The following is a 19,236-nucleotide window of genomic DNA, read 5'->3' as shown; positions in this document are numbered from 1 at the left end:
GCCATCAGGGAAGCCTGTTACATATATATATAATATTAATGTATGTATACAATATATAGACGCAGCCTTCTTTGGAAAATAGTCACTACATCCCAGAAGCAAGCCTTGCAGGATGCTCTGGAGTCAGCCAGATTCCAGGAAGGAACCCTCCAGACAGAGAGAGAGAACAGGGACCACTCTGAGGTAGAAAGGAGTCAAGTGCACGTGAGCTCCAGGGAGCAGCCCTGCGCTCCTAGAACGAGGGTGTGCAGGGTCAGAAAGTGAGGCCAGGAAGGCGGGTGGGGCAGACAACACAGGGTTCTGGGGCCGGGTGTGTGGGCTTGGGCTCTGAGCCTGAGGGCACACTGAAGCCAGGGAGTGACCCAATCAAATAGCTGTTCCAACAGGCTTCATCTGCTGCCGAGTGGAGATGGGCTGGATGGGGCAAGAGTGGGCGACGGGAGACAGAAGCGTCCGTGCCCCTTGGTCTGAGAACCACCTGCCTAGAGGCAGTGGAGTGAGGACTGAGCCCACCCAAGGGTGTGAAAAAGGCCCCCGGAGAAGGCAGGGGGTGGGATGGGCAAGGTGGTCAGGCAAAGAGGGAGATCTTAGAAGGGAACCTAAGCTAAGAGTGAGCTAAGAGCTGCCCCGAGAAACCCCCTGACCTGGACCTGGTGAAGAACCTGGTAAAATCTCTCTGACAGGTGCAAATCCCCCGAGGCCCCCTGGGTAAAAGGAATACTGTATTTCTTGGCACTTCGTGATGACATCTCTTGGTCTTTCTAAATAAAATTAAATCCTTTGGGGGCCCCATTTGCTAAGGTTGCAAAGACCAGATTATCTACTATGGTTCAAGGTGTCTTCCCCTGCCTCTGGTTGTGCAAAAACTGCAGAATGTTGCCATCTGGATCCACGGGGACAAGGTCCCACTACCCAGCTGGGGTGTTCCTTGTTGGGGGCCCTGGTTTAGGAAGATGAGAGCCATTCAAAGACAGACCCACATCTATAGACCCAGGTCTGCATGCCAAAAACAGTCTGGCCCCGACCAGCAGCTTCCTGGAGCCAGTTCTCTGGGATGGAGGGGAATACTCCATCCTCCAGAAGTCCAGCTTCCCGTTCCGGGGCCCCTCCCTCTTCCTCCTTCAAAGCCCACAACCCAGCTCCTCCCCTCCTTGGCCGTCTAGCGCAGTCCTGCCAAAGAGGCCCCTATTCATCCACAAAGCCTCTCTGAGGAGCTCTGCCTGGAAATCAGACAGCCATTCATTTCCTCCCCTGGGCTTCAGGTGAGTCACAGACCTGACCTCTGCATTCTGGGGGTGCTTAGACATCCTCCAGTGTTGACAGCAATGGAGAGCAGACCCCAGGCTACATGTGTACAGAAATCCTCCTGCTGCTTTGCCCTCAGAGGACAGCGTGGTGGGGCCTCAGGTTTTCCAAGGGTAGAGGGAATTGTTGGCCCCCCTGATCTCAGAGATCCCCTCCAGCCCTGCTGCTCTGAGACTCCGGGACAATAGAGCCACATGCAGCGGCCGTGGCATCAGAGGGGGCCCCTCCCCCAGGCCTGCTGGGCAGGGCTGCAGACAGCGCCCCAGAGGCTCCCAGAGCTCAGACAGCCGCCGCCCAGGGAGAATTCGCCTCCCCAACAAAGGCTGCCGTTTCCTGTCTTCCCACACGTGATCCCAAAACAAAACAAAACCCAACACGCTCTTTCCAGCCACCTGGTTGCCCCTGCAAGTCACCAGCCTGGATGCCAGACACGGCGGCCTTCCCTGGAGTCCCTAGGGATCCCAGCAGACCTGCATCTAGCCAGGCTGCCCTGGAGCAGGGAGTCAGGGCTCCAAGCTGGTGGGAGTCAGGCCAGCTAACAGCATCCCTGAAACTGGGTGAAGCCTGGCAGCAGAGGTCACCTGAGTGTTTCCCTGCCTAAGACTGAGGGGAGCTTAGTCCAGAGCCAGGAGCCGGGGGCTACCCTCCCGGGGCTGGGTCTGTCTTCAGCATGGCGGGCCCTGAGCTGGAGTTCTGCTCTGGACTCCTAGCCAAGCCTCGCTGCTAGGACTGATTTCCCAGAGCCCTGAGCTGCTCCGAGGTTCTGAACAGTTTAGAGCCCAAGGCTCCTCTCTCCCCTTGACCTTTCATCCATCCTTGTCACCTCTCCTTTAATGGACCTATCGCCCTTCTAGGTAACTCCCACTCCGCCCTCAACCAAAAGTCACCCTCCCACCCAGTGCTGCGGCCTGGAGCCCTGGTGTCTCTCCAGCCGGGGATCTTGGAAGTGCTGCTGGCTTTCAGGGCAATGCCAGCACCCTCAGGCCCTCTCCTGGGACCAAATAACAGCACCTCACATCTCAGGTGCCTCTCGTGTGTCTGACGATCAGCAAAGTGATGACCACTTATGCATTCCTGTTTCACCTGACTCAGGGGGTTAAGTGTTTCTCCCAGGAAGACACAATGGGAATTCAATTCAGGTCTGTCTGACCCCCAAAGGCCATGCTCCCTCTCTCTCTCTCTTCTGCACAGCCTTTCCTCACTTCAACCCACCCCTGAGCCTCAGCTGAGTCCTAGCCCTCTGCACCCCAGCTTGGCTATTGTGGTGGCCAGGTGCCTCCTTTGGAGAAAGCAGCACGCCCTGTAGGTGAGGACAAGGCTCCGGGAAGAGCTGTCAGCCAGATAAAATCTGCAGCCACCAGGCCCCGCTGGCTTCCAGGTGACTTTCCCACTATGCGCTCTGGTTCCCTCTGCTACTGGGCCCTGCCCTCCTGCCCCTGGGGAAGGCTGGTGGTCCACTTCATTCCCTGCACATCACGAAACTCTGTTCCTGACTTCCCTTCCTCAAATTTGGAAACCAGTCTCCTGCCGGGTCCCTATTACTTTTCTTTTTATTTATTTTTAATTTAGTTTTTACTTTATATTGGAATAGAGTTGACTTACAGCGTTGTGTTAGTTTCAAGTGTAGAGCAAAATGATTCAGTTATATATATACACATGTCCTTTTTGAGATTCTTTTCCTATATAGATTATTACAGAGTATTGAGTAGAGGCTCCTGGGCTATACAGTAGGTCCTTGTTGATTATCCAGTTTATGTACTCATGAGTGCGTGCTCAGTCGTGCAATCATGTCTGACTCTTTGCAGCCCCGTGTGCTGTAGCCCACCAGGCTCTTCTGTCCACGGGATTCTCCTGGCAAGAATAATGGAGAGGTCCTGACCCAGGGGTCAAACCCGAGTCTCCTGCATCCCTTGCAGTGGCAGGTGGATTCTTTACCACTTAGCCACCTGGGAAGCCCCATTTTATATATAGTAACGTGTATATGTTAAGCCTAACTCCTAAATTATCCCCACCGCCCCCATGTTTCCCCTTTGGTCACCGTGTTTGTTTTCGAAGCCTGTTTCCTGTCTCTGTTCTGTAAATATGTTCATTTGTGTCATTACACCCAAAAGTGAAAGTGAAGTCGCTCAGTCGTGTCCAACTCTTTGCGACCCCATGGACTTAGCCCACCAGGCTCCTCCGTCCATGGAATTTTCCAGGCAAGAGTACTGGAGTGGGTTGCCATTTCCTTCTCCAGGGGATCTTCCCAACCCAGGGATTGAACCCGGGTCTCCTGCATTGCAGGCAGACGCTTTACCATCTGAGCCACCAGGGAAGCCCAATTATACCTGAGGAACTTTAAATACTGATGCTCAGATCCCACCCCCAGAGATTCTGATCCAGTTGTTCAGGAGTGTGGCCTGGGCATGGGCAGCTTCAAAGCTCTTCAGGCGACTAGCGTGTACAGCCAGGACTGAGAGCCGCTACAGCGCACTGGAGCTGATCCATGCTGATCTGTCCCGGCACTGGCACTTCAGTCTCATTCAGCGTTGGCTGGATGAATGAGGTGGCCCCCATAGTCCAGGGAGTTGGGGTGGCTGCTGCTAGTGCCCTGAGATGGGACAGCACTGCCTGTTCCCTCCTCCTGCACCTTTTTGCTCTCCCTGACCCCTCCTTCTTCTTCTATCAATGAATAAACTTCATTTCTTAGAACAGCTTATGTTCAAGGCAAAATTGAGCAGGAAGCACAGAGATTTCCCATATACTCCCTTTCCCTACACACCTACATATGCCCCCACCACAGAGGTACATTTATTACAATCAGTGACCCTAAATTATCACCCAAAGTTCATAGTTCACTCTTGCTGTTGGACATTCCATGGGTTTGGACAAGTGTATAATGACTTGTGGGACTTCCCAGGGAGCACTAATTATAAAGAACTTGCTGCCAAGACAGGAGACATAAGAGATGCAGGTTTGACCCCTGGGTTGGGAAGATCCCCTGGAGGAGGGCATGGCAACCCACTTCAGTATTCTTGCCTTTGGAGAATCCCATGGACACAGGAGCCTGGTGGCTTACAGTCCATAGGGTTGCAAAGAGTTAGAAGATTATCTTATTGATTTTAAATCTTTATTCTTTTCTAAAACATACATTCAATGCTATAAAATTTCCTCTAGATACTACCTTTGCTACATCCCATAAATTTTGATAAATTGTGGTTTCATTTTCATTTAGTCCAAAATGTTTTAAAATTCCTCTTGAGATTTCCTTTTCGACCCATGTGCTATTTAGAAGTGTGTTGTTAAATCTCCAAATACTTTGGGATTTTCCAACTATCTTTCTGTTATTAATTTCTAGTTTAATTCTATTATGGTCTGAGAACAGACTTTGCATGATTTATACTCCTTTAAATTTGTTAAGTTGTGTTTTGTGGCCCAGAATGTGGACTATCTTGATTAAGGTTTCATGTGACCTTGAGAAGAATGTAAAATCTGCTGTTGTTGGATGAATTAGTCTATCGATGTCAATTATATCCAGTTGACTGATGGTGCTGTTGAGTTCAACTATGTCCTTACTGATTTTCCTCCTGCTGAATCTGCACATTTCTCTTAGGGAGTGATAATGTCTCCAACTATAGTAGTGGATAATCCTTTGCTCCTTGTAATTCTATCCGTTTTTGCCTCACATGTTTCAATGATCTGTTGTTAGATTCATATACCAGAAGATAGCTGTGTCTCCTTGGAGAACTGACCTGTTTATCATTATGTGATACCCCTCTCCATCCATGATAATGTTCTTTGCTCTGAAGTGTGCTCCTTCTGAAATTAATATAGCTACTCTTTCTTTTAATTACTGTTCAGTTCAGTTTTTTCACTTTGTCGTGGCCAGTACTTTGTGACCCCATGGACTGCAGCACGCCAGGCCTCCTTGTCCATCATCACCTCCCGGAGTCTACCCAAACTCATGTCCATTGAGTCGGTGATGCCATCCAACTGTCTTATCCTCTGTCGTCCCCTTCTCCTCCTGCCCTCAATCTTTCCCAGCATCAGGGTCTTTTCAAATGAGTCAGCTCTCTGCATCAGATGGCCAAAGTACTGAAGTTTCAGCTTCAACATTAGTCCTTCCAATGAATATTCAGGACTGATTTCCTTTAGGATGCACTGGTTGGATCTCCTTGCAGTCCAAGGGATTCTCAAGAGTTTTCTCCAACACCACAGTTCAAAAGCATCAATTCTTTGGCGCTCAGCTTTCTTTACAGTGCAACGCTCACATCCATACATGACCACTGGAAAGACCATAGCCTTGTTTGGATGTTATTGCCAACGGATGTTTGTTGGCAAAGTAACGTCTCTGCTTTTTAACATGCTGTCTAGGTTGGTCATAACTTTCCTTCCAAGGAGTAAGTGTCTTTTAGAAGGGTATAACTTTCTCCATTCACTTACTTATAATTTACATGTATTTTTATATTTAATGTGGGATTGTTGTAGACAACATATAATTGGGTCTTGTTTTTTTACTTCACTCTAATAATCTCTTTTAATTGATTTAAGTCATTGATATTTAAAGTGATTACTGATATAACTGGATTAATATCTACCATATTTATTACTGACTTCTATCTGTTGCCCTTGCTCTTTGTTTCTATCTTTGTCTTCTATACTTTTTCTACCTCTTGTGGTTTTAATTGAGCATTTTATATAGTTCTATTTTTTCTCCTTAGCGTATGAATTATACTTCTTTTTGTAATGGTTGGCCTAGGGCTTGCAATATATATTTACAATTAATACAATTAATCTAAGTCCACAACACTACACCACCTCACCTAAGGTAGTGCAAGGGCACTGTAATGTTTTTAATTTCTCTCTCCCATCCCTTGTATCATTGCTGTCCTGCTGCTTCTGCTTAGTCACTCAGTCATGTCCAACTCTTTGCGACCCCATGGACTGCAGCCGGCCAGGCTCCTCTGTCCATGGGATTCTCTAGGCAAGAACACTGGAGTGGGTCTCCTGCATCGCAGGCAGATTCTTTACCACTGAGCCACCAGAGAAGCCCCAGTGCTGTCAAAAATATATATGTGTGTGTAAATATATATATATATATATATATATATATATGTGCTGCTGCTAAGTCGCTTCAGTTGTGTCCAACTCTGTGCGACCCCATTGACGGCAGCCCACCAGGCTCCCCCGTCCCTGGGATTCTCCAGGCAAGAATACTGGAGTGGGTTGCCATTTCCTTCTCCAGTGCATGAAAGTGAAAAAAAGTGAAAGTGAAGTCACTCAGTCATGCCCGACTCTTAGCGACCCCATGGACTGCAGCCCACCAGGCTCCTCTGTCCATGGGATTTCCCAGACAAGAGGACTGGAGTGGGGGCCATCGCCTTCTCCGAGATATATATATATATACACAGACAAGAGCACTGGAGTGGGTGCCACTGCCTTCTCTGATATATATATATATATACATATATATTCAAAGGCATTGTTGTTATTATTTTGAGCAAGTTGTTGCCTCTTAGATCAATTAAATAGTAAGTGTTTTTTACATCCACTTTCTCATTCTGGCTCAGAGGGTAAAGCATCTGCCTGCAATGCAGGAGACCTGGGTTCGATCCCTGGGTCAGGAAGATCCCCTAGAGAAGGAAATGGCACCCCACTCCAGTCCTCTTGCCTGGAAAATCCCATGGACAGAGAAGCCTGGTAGGCTGCAGTCCATGGGATTGCAAAGAGTTAGACACGACGGAGTGACTTCACTTTCACTTTCTCATTCTCTAATGCTCTTAATTTATGTAAGTCAGAACTTGTGACCTATGTCATTTTCCTTCTTCTGACAAACTTCTTTTAATATTTAAGACAGTTCTATGATAACTAGTTTCCTCAATCTTTATTTATCTGAGAAAGTCTTAATCTCTTTTTCACTTTTGAAGAATAATTTTGCAGGACACAGAATTCTAGGTTGGAGTCTTTTCTCTCTCAACACTTTAAATATTTAACTCTACTTTCTTTTAGATTGCATGGAGAGAAGTCAGATGTAATTCTTATCATTGCTCTGCTGTAAGTAGGATTTTTTTTTTCCTCTGGTGTCTTCCAAGATTTTGTGTTTGTCTTTGATTATCTGAAGATTAAATATGAAAAGCCTAGGTGTAGTTTTTTGTGTTGTTTTGTTTTGGCATGTATCATGCTTGCTGTTCTGTGAGCTTCTTAGATCCATGCTTTATTGTCTAACACTAATTTTGGAAAATTCTCAGTCATTATTGTTTCATATGCTGCTTCTGTTCCTGTCTCTCTCTCTTTTCCTGCTAGTTCCATTGCACTTTTTAAGTTGTTCCACAATTCTTGGATATTTTGTTCTGTGGGGTTTTATTTTTAAGTCTTTTCTCTTTGCTTTTTAATTTTGAACGTTTCCATTATCCTGCTTTCAAGCTCAGAGATTCTTTCCTTAGCTAATGAGCCCATCAAAGGCATTTAGCGTTTCTGTTACTTTTTAAATTTCTAGCACTTCTCTTTGGTTCTTTCTTAAAAACTACATGTTTCTGCTTGCTTTATCCACCTGTTCTTGCCTGTTGTCTACTTTTCCCATATTTACCATAGTTCTTTTTTTTAAAAAAAATCCTGTTCTAGTAATTCTAACATTCTTGCCATATCTGACTCTGGTTCTGATGCTTGTCAGTATCTTCAAACTGTGGTTCCTGCCTGTTAATGTGTCTTGTATTTCCTTTGTTGAAAGGCAGACATGATATATTGGGTAAAAGGAACTGTGGTAAATAGGCCTTTAGTAATGTAGTAGTGAGATGGAGGAGGAGGGGAAGCATTCTGTAGTCCTGTGATTAAATCTCGGTCTTTTGGTGACCCTGTGCCCTGAATTATGAACTATCAGTGCTTCTCATTTGTCCCCCACCCCCTGCCTTAGGTGGGGCACAACGGCTGGAAGGGGCTGGAATTGTGTATTTCCTCTCCCCTGTATGGAAGGCTAGAGTGGACCAGAGATGGGTATTTCCCTTCCCCCAGGTTGGTGGTGGTTGTTCAGTTGCTAAGTCATGTACAACTCTTTGCAACACCATGGACTGTAGCATACCAGGCTCCTCTGTCCTCCATCATCTCCTGGATAGATTGATTAGGTTGATTAGGCTCTGATAAAACCCCAAATTTAGGGCCTGGCAAATAGTCTCCTTGCCTGTTGAGAACAGAGTGCTGTGGTATATTTCAAAATGATGTCTTTTCCTTTCCCCCTGCCAGAAGCACAGGGGATTTTTTATCTCCAATATTCACTGTGAGACCCTGATAGAGCTCCTGGAGATAAAATTCACAAAAGCATGGTAGAACTCCCATGATCGGGTCCCCCTGGAGTTTTTAACCCTCAGAGTTGTTCATATTGAGCCTCCAACAATTCACTAATTACCGTTCAGGTTTCCTTACACTGGCTCTTGCAGACATTTCTGCTCTAATAAGTTGTAATTCTCTGTATCCCACCTATCTGAGTCTCCAGTTTTGCAACCTCACTTCTCTGATGGTCTTCAGAAGAGCTGCCTATTTTTCAGTTTGTTTAGTTTTTTAACTTGTTGTTAGGACACAGTGGCAACTTCCAAGCTCCTTCTGTGCCAGACTAGAAACCCAAAGTCCCTTCCTCTGCTTTCCAATGCCTTTGTTGCTGTTCACTCAGTCATGTCCAACTCTTTGAGACCCCATCGCACCAGGCTCCCTGTCCTTCACTATCTCCTAGAGTTTGCTCAAATTCATGTCCATTGAGTCATTGATGCCATCCAACCATCTCATCCTCTATCACCCCCTTCTCCTCTTGCCCTCAATCTTTCCCAGCATCGGGATCTTTTCCAATGAGTCAGTTCTTCACATCAGGTGGCCAAAATATTGGAGCTTTAGCTTCAGCATCAGTCCTTCCAATGAATATTCAGGGTTCATTTTCTTTAGGATTGACTGGTTTGATCTCCTTGCCATCCAAGGGACTCTCAACAGTCTTCTCCAGCACCACAATTTGAAAGCATCAGTTCCTTGGTACTCAGATTTCTTTATGGTCCAACTCTAACATCCACGCATGACTACTGGAAAAACCATAGTTTTGACTAGACAGATCTTTGTTGGCAAAGTAATGCCTCTGCTTTTTAACATCCTGTCTAGTTTTGTCATAGCTTTTCTTCCAAGGAGCAAGCACCTTTTCATTTCATGGCTGCAGACACCCTCTGCGGTGATTTTGGAGCCCAAGAAAATAAAGTCTCTCACTGTTTCTGTTGTTTCCCCATCTCTTTGCCATGAAGGGATGGGACCAGAAGACATTATATTAGCTTTTTGAATGTTGAGCTTTAAGCCAGCCTTTTCACTCTTCTCTCTTACCTTCAACAAGAGGATCTTTAGCTCCTCTTCACTTTCTGCCATTAGAGTGGTGTCATCTGCATATCTGAGGTTATTGATATTTCTCCCAGCAATCTTGATACCAGCTTGAGCTTCATCCAGCCTGGAATTTTGCATGATGTGCTCTGCATATATGTTAAGTAAGCAGGGTGACATTATACGGCTTTGATGTACTTCTTTCCCAATTTTGAACCAGTCCGTTGTTCCATGTCTGATTCTAACTGTTGCTTCTTGAAATGCATGCAGGTTCCTCAGGAGGCAGGTAAGGTGGTCTGGTATTCCTATATCTTTCAGAATTTTCCAATGCCTGCCCTCCAGCAACTCCTCCCCACTCATGGACAGGCCCATGCAGGTGAATCTTTGGGGCCTCCCTCAATAGTGAAAGAGAAGAGCACTTGCTGGGGAGGTTACATCTGACCAGGGAGATGGACCGGCAGGTGGTCCACAGAAGAAGCACCCCGCCCCATCCCATTCCACTCTCCATCCTTGGGCTCCACTGCCTTCCTCTGGGAAGTAACTAAGTTCTAGGACCTGTACATTCTCAGTTTAAAGTACTCTCCACACACACTCACCCACCCCAGCCTCTCTCCTAACTTTCCTAATTAGCTCTGACTCAGCCTCAGGAATAACTCAGATTGGACCCCAATCTAGTTTGGGATTTTCTGATACACTGTCATGGAACAAAGCCTGACTGTAGAAGGCCTTCAATAAATCTTTGTGGCAGAGGGACTTCCCTAGTGGTCCAGCCCTTAAGAATCCACTTTGCAATGCAAGGGACATGGGTTCGATCTCTGGTCGGGGAACTAAGATCCCGCATGTGGCAGGGTAACTAAGTCCATGTACCACAACTTCTGAGCCCATGCCTCAGCATGAGAATCCATGTGCCTCAAACTACAGAGCCCATGTGCTCTGGAGCCTGCCTGCCACAAGGATGATCCCGTGTACCACAGCTAAGACTTGCTGTGCTATGCTGTCGCTCAGCCATGCCCACCTCCTTGCAACCCCATAGCCCGCCATGCTCCTCTGTCTAGGGGATTCTCCAGGCAAGAGTACTGGAGTGGGTTGCCATACCCTCCTCCAAGAGATCTTTTGAACCTAGGTCTTCCACTTTGCGGGTGGATCCTTTATCATCTGAACCACCAGGGAAACCCAAGAATACTGGAGTGGGTAGCCTATCCCTTCTCCAGCGGTTCTTCATAGCCTAGGAATTGAACTGGGACCTCCCGTACTGCAAGCAGATTCTTTACCAGCTGAGCTACTAGGGAAGCCCAACTAAGACCTGACACAGCCAAAATAAATTAATAAATATTTTTAAAAATTCTTTGCGGTAGAAATGAGTGCACAGAACTGAGTTTCCTTCCTTTAGTGGGTACAGCTCCTGCTGTAATCAAACATTCATTGAGGTTATTATATATAATGTCCATCTTTCCTTTTAGGCCATGAGGATTTATTTTTTCATCATTGAACTCCCTACATTTAGCCCAATGTGGTATGTGTTAATAGTAGTTAATCAACAAATAGTTCATGAGTGGATGGGTGGATAAATGATGAGAGACGAATTGAGCCCTCACTGAACAGAGGGGTTTAAACGTGTTTGGGAGGCGATGCCACATACACAGAAGCAGGGGTGGGAAAGCACTGTTTGGGGATGAACTCACTGGCGTTCTGGGGAGACTGTCAGCAAGACAAGCTTGCACCTGGAGGCTAAATACCTCGTGGATTATGCAAAAGCATTTTTTGGTGGATATGTTGGGGTGGTGGAGAAAGGAAGTATTTTACCCCAGTCTGCAGCTCATGTCAAAGGCAGGCTGTGGGAGAGCAGGCAGGCCCGGGTGGGAAGAAAGCTTGTTGCAACCAAACACCGAGAAACCAGTCAGTGTTCCCAGCAGCCACTGACTCATGGGCAGCCTCTAGGCAAGGGGCAGAAATGGGCCCTCCAAACCCAGCGTCTGGAGCCCTGCTTTGGTGGGGAGTTTCGTATCCTAGTTGACTGTAGGATACAAACATTGATAGGATGATGAAGGCTCATGGGGGCATTAGGATCCTGGTCGGGGGGCTGAGGTCAGGAGCAGGTCCTCCTTGGGTGGTCAGAGCCCTCAGTGGGAGGAATGGAGGCCAGGCTCTCACGGAGCTAGTCGTAGACTTCTGCCAGCCCATGGATGGTGCCCCATGCTGTGGACTGCAAGGTTCTGGCTCTTCCCGTGTATGAGACCTCAGATTTGTTGTGGCAACACGGAAGCCCAGAGACCCACGGGCTCAATGTATAAATGGGAAAATAGGCCTAAAGTGAGCAAGACAACGTCCAGGGTGCCACAGAAAGGCAGCAGGCAATCTGAACCTGGGACCAATGTCCCAGGACACCAGGGCCACCCACTTACTATCTTTAGAAGGTTGCCCTCACCTCTCTGAGCTTCAGTGCACTCATCTATAAAATGGGAATAAAATACCTACCTTAGAGGACTGCTGTATCAAATGTTTCCTCCATTCAATAAGCACTCACTGAGGGCTATGGCAGATTCTGCTAGTTATTCTCCCTTGTTGGAAACAGAACCCCTCTTTTAGCTGAGAACACAGCCGCCTGGCATAGATTACATTTCCCTGGCATGTGTGGTGATGAGAAGGAAGGTAAGTGGAAGTGGTGTATGAAACTTCTGAGAAGCCTGACAAGAGAGCATGATGTGCATTCCCTCCCCCTTGCTGGCTAGAATTTGGCTGGGATAGCCAGAGTGGCCGTCAGGGACCATGGCACTGTGGTCAAGGCAGAAGGTGCCTGGGTTCCTGATCATCATGGGGTCACCATTCCACAATCCTGGTGTAAGCAACGGGACTCCTTACCAGCAGCCTTGGATCACATGAGACAAGAATGAGTGTGTATTTCTTTTAAGCCACTATTATTCTGGGTTTTCCGTCACTCACTGCTAAACCCAATCCTAGTTGACGTGAGAGCCATTTACGCACCAAACACCGAGAAAGCAGTCAGTGTTCCCAGCAGCCACAGACTTAAGCCTCTGCACTGGGGATAAAACAAAGTAGAACTGCAATCAGCCCCTTCCTTCCTGAAGCTTCCGGTCTGGTGGAGGCAAGAAACAAAGAGAAAAGCACATACGGAAGTGAGAAGTACAAATGTGCCCAGAGGGTGGACGATGCACGGTTTCTGAGGAAACCACACGGAAGCAGCAACGTGAAGAGTGAGAGGATTCACCGGGAAGTGGAGAACTGAAGATGGCTGCAGCATAGAGAAACACCCTGCGGCAGGAGGCGCCGTGGAAGAGGGACGGGGCGGCCACGGGCAGAGCTGGGCCTGCCTGGCGTGAGGCGAGCAGGGCAGACCACGCCAGCCGCTGCAAGCGCAGTGCTGTTCCTCAAAGCAGTATGGAGGACAGTCCCTGTAAGGGGCGCACGGTGTGCGCCCAGCAGCAGCCAGGCTGTCTGCAGTGTATTTTGAGAGGATGGGACGGTAATAGGAGAACTGGGGCGCAGAAGAGCCCCAGCCCAGCAGAGTGAGGGCAAGACATCAGAGCATGAAGAGGACAGGCCTGGAGGAGGCGAAGGGGAGGAGCGGGGAGAGGGCCAGGAAGGCCCTTGGTCACTTGAAGGGCTTGCTCTGTGGCCCGTGTGTGACCTTTTCTCTTGAAGCCTCAGACAACTCTCACTCCTGAGCCCTGGGTGAGACTGTCCTTTTATCTTTTTGCACAGAAACTGACCAAGGGCTTCTCTGAGGTCCCCAAAGTGCAGAACAGAGACAGCAGAGAGAAGGGACAGCCAAGGCCAAAACCAACCACAAGAAAGTGAGGCCTCTGGGAATCTGCCCTAAACTCGAGAACACTGGACTCCCCAGAGCACAGTGTGGGTGTGAGCTGGCTTGTCTGGACCTCAGAGGCCAGATGCCCCCTCCCTGCTCACAGTCAGTGATGCAGCTCTGAGCTGCCTGTCTAGTAGGTGGGGGTTGAGGGTGAGTCACTGGCTGGGAGAGGGATTTAGAAAAACTTGAAAAGCCCCGGGGCCAGAGTGATGGATGGTCCTCTCAGCACTTCTGAGTCATCTACCTGCACTGGCTGGACCCCCAGCCCTCTGGGCATCGGGGGTGCAGTTTTCCCAGGCAAGGTAAAGGAGAACGCCCAGGATGCTGCTGTAGTTAGGATGGACATGCTGAGTTAAGGCTTCATCAGGCCCCTGAGCACACCTGCCCTGGGGTGAGAGCCCAGGATCAGGACAGCTGAGGCACCTCTGAAGCTCTGAGGACTCATCTGGCAGGAAGGGACCCAGGCCTCCCTGCCTCTCACCTGAGACAGCTGGTGGCGGAGCTGGCTGGTGCTTGCCACTGCATTTACTCTGGATTTCCTTCCTCCCTGTCTTCCTCCATCCGCCCCCTCCTTCCCTTTCTTTCCTCCTTCCCCCCTCCTCTCTTTCTCTCCCTGTCTACTTCCCTTGCTCTCTTTCTCCTTCCCTCCCTTTCTTTCTTCAAATTTTAAGGATTTAGTATAACAAATACAAAAAAAAAATAAAAAAAGAAAAATACCCAAAAGAATAAGGAAGAAAATAAAAATCTCTTAACACCCACACTCCCTGAGCTAATTACCATTCTGGCGACAATTTTATTCTTTTAAAAACCAGCATTTTTTCTTAAATAAATGGTTCAAAAATGGATTTAGATATTCAGAAAGTCTGCAATGATAATCCAGATAGTTCCTATATATTGCCCCTGTCTTAGTTTGGGATGGTATAACAAAAATACCATAGACCAATGGCTTAATCAATAAACATTTGTATCTTACAGTTCTAGAGGCTGAAGAGTTTGAGATCAAGGTACTGGCAGATCCAGTGTCTTGATGAGGGCCGTCTTCCAGGTCGCAGACAGCTGTCTTCTGTAGCCTCCCCTGGAGGAGAGCAGAGACCATAAACAAGCTGTGTCTTCTTATGAGGCACTAATCCTCTTCAGGAGGGCTCCACCCCCATGACCTAATCCCCACAAAGGCTCCACCTTCTAATATCATCCCATCTGGGGAGGACACAAATATTTAGTCCGTACACTCCCACAAGCAATTGCTCCTATTATTGTTAACATCTACCTAGTATGTTTCACACATTTGTTACAACTAACGGGGCCAACGCATCATTAACTAAAGCCTACGCTTCCCTCAGATTCACATTAGTTTTCCCTAATGTCCTTTTTCATTCCAGGATCCCATCCAGGATTTACCTGCCACGTTTCCTTAGGTTCCTCTTGGCTATGATAGTTTCTCAAGACTTCCCTTGCTTTCAATTAACTTGAGAGTTCTGAGAACTGGCCATATTTATTATACAACGTCCATCAGCTGGGATTTGCCTCAAGTTTTTCTCATGATGAGGCTGAGGCTATGTGGTGGGGGAAGAGCCCCTCTGGAAGAGGCAGCATCTAGTAGGTAGAGGAAAACCAAGAACTGGGACTTCCTTTAAGAGGAGGAGCTTGTCTGGTTCCTATTGACACTCCCGGTACCAGCTGACTTCTCAGACCAGCAGAGAACAGGAAAAAGGATGCAGCCAGACTGGAGGTCCCCCAGAGCAACGTCTGCCCCCCATGCTTCCTTCCCAAGTGACTCAAGTTCATGACCTTAAGTTGATTATTAATAACGATGGATGGCATGTGTGCAGCCCTTCAGAGCTTACAAAGGATTCTTATTAATAACAAAATGAGTCACTAGAAAAGCTGCCCCAGGGCCCAGCACTGAGGTCAAGTAGCTATTGTGAGTAGCCCTGCAGCAGGCCAATACATGCCCATTTCACAGATGAGAAACAGGCTTACTGACACTACATGACTCATGCAGTCACAAGGTTGAGAAGAGAGAAAATGGAGATTCAGAATCTGGATATGACCTGACTCAGTTCCAGGCTTTCTCTATTACACAGCCCCGCATGCATATTAACTTACAACCAGGTCTCATGCGTACAGATGAAGAAACCCAGGCTCGCAGTGGCCCAGACCAGCCTTACCAAAGCACCTGCCCAGAGTCCAGGTGTCCCGATCCACCCAGGGTCAGTGTTGGGGCACTAGGGTGTGGTCTGAGGGGCCACTGGCAAGCAGCCCACCAGGTGGCATTCATGGGCAAGGCATGTGTGAGTGGAGCCTCGTTAGTTTGGTGGTCCTGTCTCTTTGCTCCCTGCAGGGCTGCCCAAGTGTGGTCAGCGTTACCAGCCACACCTCAGCAGCAAAGGAACCAGAAAGGACCTTTGCAGTCACCTCTCCCCAGACCCCGGAGAACCTAGGGGTGTCAGTCCACAGCCGCTCCCTCAGCACAGCCTGAGCCTGGCGCAAAGCAGCGCTCACAGTACTGAGGCGTGAACAAGTCAGGTCACTGCTTGCGGGCTGGAATGCCAGCCTCCCTGGCCCTACTGTGCCACCAGTCCCTCCTCCTTCCCAAAGATGGGGTGCTCGCTTCCCACTCTCAGAGCATCTGCCTCTGTTTTTGCAGGGTCCTGTCTCTTAACTTGGGCTTCCCAGATGGTGCTAGTGGTAAAGAACCCACCTGTCAATGCAGGAGACATAAGAGACACAGGTTTGATTCCTGGGTCGGGAACATCCGTGGAAAAGGAAGTGGCAAGCTGCTCCAGTATTCTTGCCTGGAATATTTGCTACTCCTTGGAGTAGCAAAGAGTCGGGCACGACTGAGGTCACATACACACCTCTTAACTTACAGGTTTCCCTTTAATTGAACCCAAACATCCTCCCTTTGGCTTTGGTTAAACTTTCTGGAGCCACACGCAACAAAAAGGTCTTTTCTTTTTACGCTCAGGTGGGTGCCCCAGCCTCGCCCGCAGCTTCCCTGGCTTCGCCTCCAGGCCCCGCCGTCCCCCTGTCCTCTCACCCTAACGCACTTTCACCTCCCGCCCCCCTCCTTCTCGTTCCCCTTTACAGGTTGAATTGCGCCCTCCCATAACCACCCTCTGTTAGCTGTTTGGGTTCCCCTGGTGGCTTAGACAGTAAAGAATCTGCCTGCAATACGGTAGGTCCCAGCTCATTCCCTGGGTCAGGAAGATCCCCTGGAGAAGGGAATGGCAACCCACTCCGGTATTCTTGCCTGGGGAATTCTGCGGACAGAAGAGCCTGGTGGGCTACCGTCCATGGGGTCACAAAGAGTCAGACATGACTGAGCGACTAATATCTAACTGATATCGTGTTGTTCCAACCATCAGTACCTCAGAGTGTGACCTTATTTGGGAAGAGGGTGGTAGCAGAGAAAGTGAGTTAAGACAAAATCATTAGGGTGGTCCTAATTCAATATGACTGGTGCCCTTATAATAAAGGGGAGACGTGGACCCAGAGGGGAACACACACAGAGGAAAGGGGCTGCGAGGATTCACAGGAAGAAGATGCCAATCCGTGAGCCAAGGAGAGAGGCCCAGAGCAGTGCCCCCTCGCTGGCCTCAGAAGGAACCAGCCCTCCGACTCAGACTTGATCTCAGGCTTCCAGCCTCCAGGAGTGGAACATACTCCTGCTGTTTAAACTCCCAGTCTGTGGTCCTTGCCATGGTAACCCCTGTCATTTATTTATTCAAAAACACTGGGCCCCTGACGTGTGCCAGGGATAAAGCAGTGAAGATTAACATAAGGGGCAAATGATAGATAACGTGAAGGGGTTGCCTTCAAGGGGCTTGCATTTCATGAGGCTTACACAGGAAGATAATAACTATCTTAAGATGAAATAATTCCACACTGCTAAAAGCTCTGGAGGAAATAAAATGTGGACTCCTTTGGCTCTTCATCACCTCTCTCCCCATCAGCCCTTTAGCCTCTCCTGAGCAAATGGCTCTAAGAAGTTCTTCACCCAATCCTGCCTGCCCAGCCATCCACCATCCCATCTCTGGAGAAACCCTTGAGAACATGACCCGCCTCCTGGTGCCTCTGGTTCTCCTACATTCCCGAGACCGCAGCGTCCTTTACACAGTCCCTCAGACTGCTCTTCAGTTGCCCCCCACCTTCCCACCTACCTGCTGCCTTTGCTGCCTTTGTGGACTCACGTCCCCTCTTGGCTGCCAGGAGCCAGCCCTCTCCCTGCTGCTTTTCTCCTTTGCTGCCTCCTCTCACTATTCCCCCTTCTTTTCTTTAACTTTTCACTTGGAAGAATTTCAAGGCTACAGAACAGTGGCAAGAACAGTACAGTGAATACCCTTATATCTTTCATCTAAATTCGCCAATCGTTAACATTTTGCCTCTTTGCTTTCTCTCTACATGCGTATACTTATTACTAGTATTTGCTGAACCATTGGAGAGGAAGTTAGAGTCATCATGACCCACCATCCTGAAATATTTCAGCTGTATCTCCCGAGAGCGGAAATTCTCTTATGTAATCCCAATTTAAATATTAATTAAGGGAATTTGATATTGAATTGATATTTACTATCATTGAAACTACAGTCCAAATTTAAATTTCATTCAGTTCAGTTCAGTCGCTCAGTCGTGTCTGACTCTTTGCAACCCCATGAACCACAGCACACCAGGTCTCCCTGTCCATCACCAACTCCTGGAGCCTACCCAAACTCATGTCCGGTGAGTCAGTGATGCCATCCAGCCATCTCATCCTCTGTTGTCCCCTTCTCCTCCTGCCCTCAATCTTTCCCAAAATCAAGGTCTTTTCAAATGAGTCAGCTCTTCGCATCAGGTGGCCAAAGTATTGGAGTTTCAGCTTCAACATCAGTCCTTCCAATGAACACCCAGGACTCATCTCCTTTAGGATGGACTGGTTGGATTTCCTTGCAGTCCAAGGGACTCTCAAGAGTCTCCTCCAACACTACAGTTCAAAAGCATCAATTCTTCGGCTCTCAGCTTTCTTTATGGTCCAACTCTCACATCCATACATGACTACTGAAGAAAGCATTAATTGCCCTAATTCATGTCCTTTGAAACATTTTTCTCCTGATTCAACAGCCAACCTGGAATCTCACATTACACTGAGCTGTCATGTGCTGCTCCCCTTCAGAGAGCCACCAACGCAGAGGGCAGCCCAGAAGTGGCTTCGGTCACAGGGATGTATGGACGGCCCTGGGTTTGAACCTGTGCCATGATCTCTGGCCCTGCTTTGCCCCCTTCTCTGTCTCATGGTTATTCACTGTTCCCTGCACTGCCAGTTCCCCAGGGCAGGGGTCTGAGTCATCTTGTTATCCCTGCTGCCAGACCAGGGCTGGAGAAGCACATCAGGAAGAGTAGAAGAAACACCGACCTGGAGTCAGTCAGACCTGGGTTTAAACTGTGGACCCACCAGCCTCTGCCGTCATGCCCTCCATCAGGTTATTCAACAGTAGCTCTGAGCAGATAATACGGCCTACCCTGCAGGATTACTGTGAGTATTGACTTAGGTACTGGCACATAATAGCCTGGAAGGAAGGCAGGAAATAAAAAAGGGAGGGCGGATTCGAGGCAGTGGGAAGGAAGAAGGATGCCAGTAGAGCTCACAACCTAGGCGTGCAATCGAGTGTGAACCCTGACCACCCTGGGGCTCCTGGGTTCACTCGCACTCCCACCCCAAACCCCTGGCTCTAAGCAGCCTGACCCTCCCAAGCTTGGTGGAGAGAGAGCCTTGTGTGAAAGAAAGCACATTGAAGGACACGTGAGAT

At 48.3% G+C, this 19,236-nt stretch overlaps 1 long non-coding RNA gene and 1 other non-coding gene across 2 annotated transcripts in view; one reads left to right on the top strand and one right to left on the bottom strand.

Annotated features, from left to right (window-relative positions):
• Positions 1-1,164: 1,164 nt before the first annotated feature.
• Positions 1,165-19,236, top strand: part of LOC138418437 (uncharacterized) — a 29,749-nt gene continuing 11,677 nt past the window's right edge. The window contains exon 1 of the long non-coding RNA XR_011248562.1: positions 1,165-1,262. This is a non-coding gene — a long non-coding RNA (uncharacterized lncRNA). The remainder of the gene's footprint in view (positions 1,263-19,236) is intronic.
• On the bottom strand, positions 3,548-3,619 carry TRNAC-GCA (transfer RNA cysteine (anticodon GCA)). The gene has a single exon. It is a non-coding gene; the product is annotated as a tRNA-Cys (tRNA).

This window comes from Ovis canadensis, chromosome 14 (genome assembly GCF_042477335.2).
Source record: "Ovis canadensis isolate MfBH-ARS-UI-01 breed Bighorn chromosome 14, ARS-UI_OviCan_v2, whole genome shotgun sequence".
Classification (NCBI taxonomy): domain Eukaryota; kingdom Metazoa; phylum Chordata; class Mammalia; order Artiodactyla; family Bovidae; genus Ovis; species Ovis canadensis.
The sequence above is the reverse complement of the archived record's forward strand: the minus strand, read 5'-3'. Positions and strand labels throughout refer to the sequence as shown.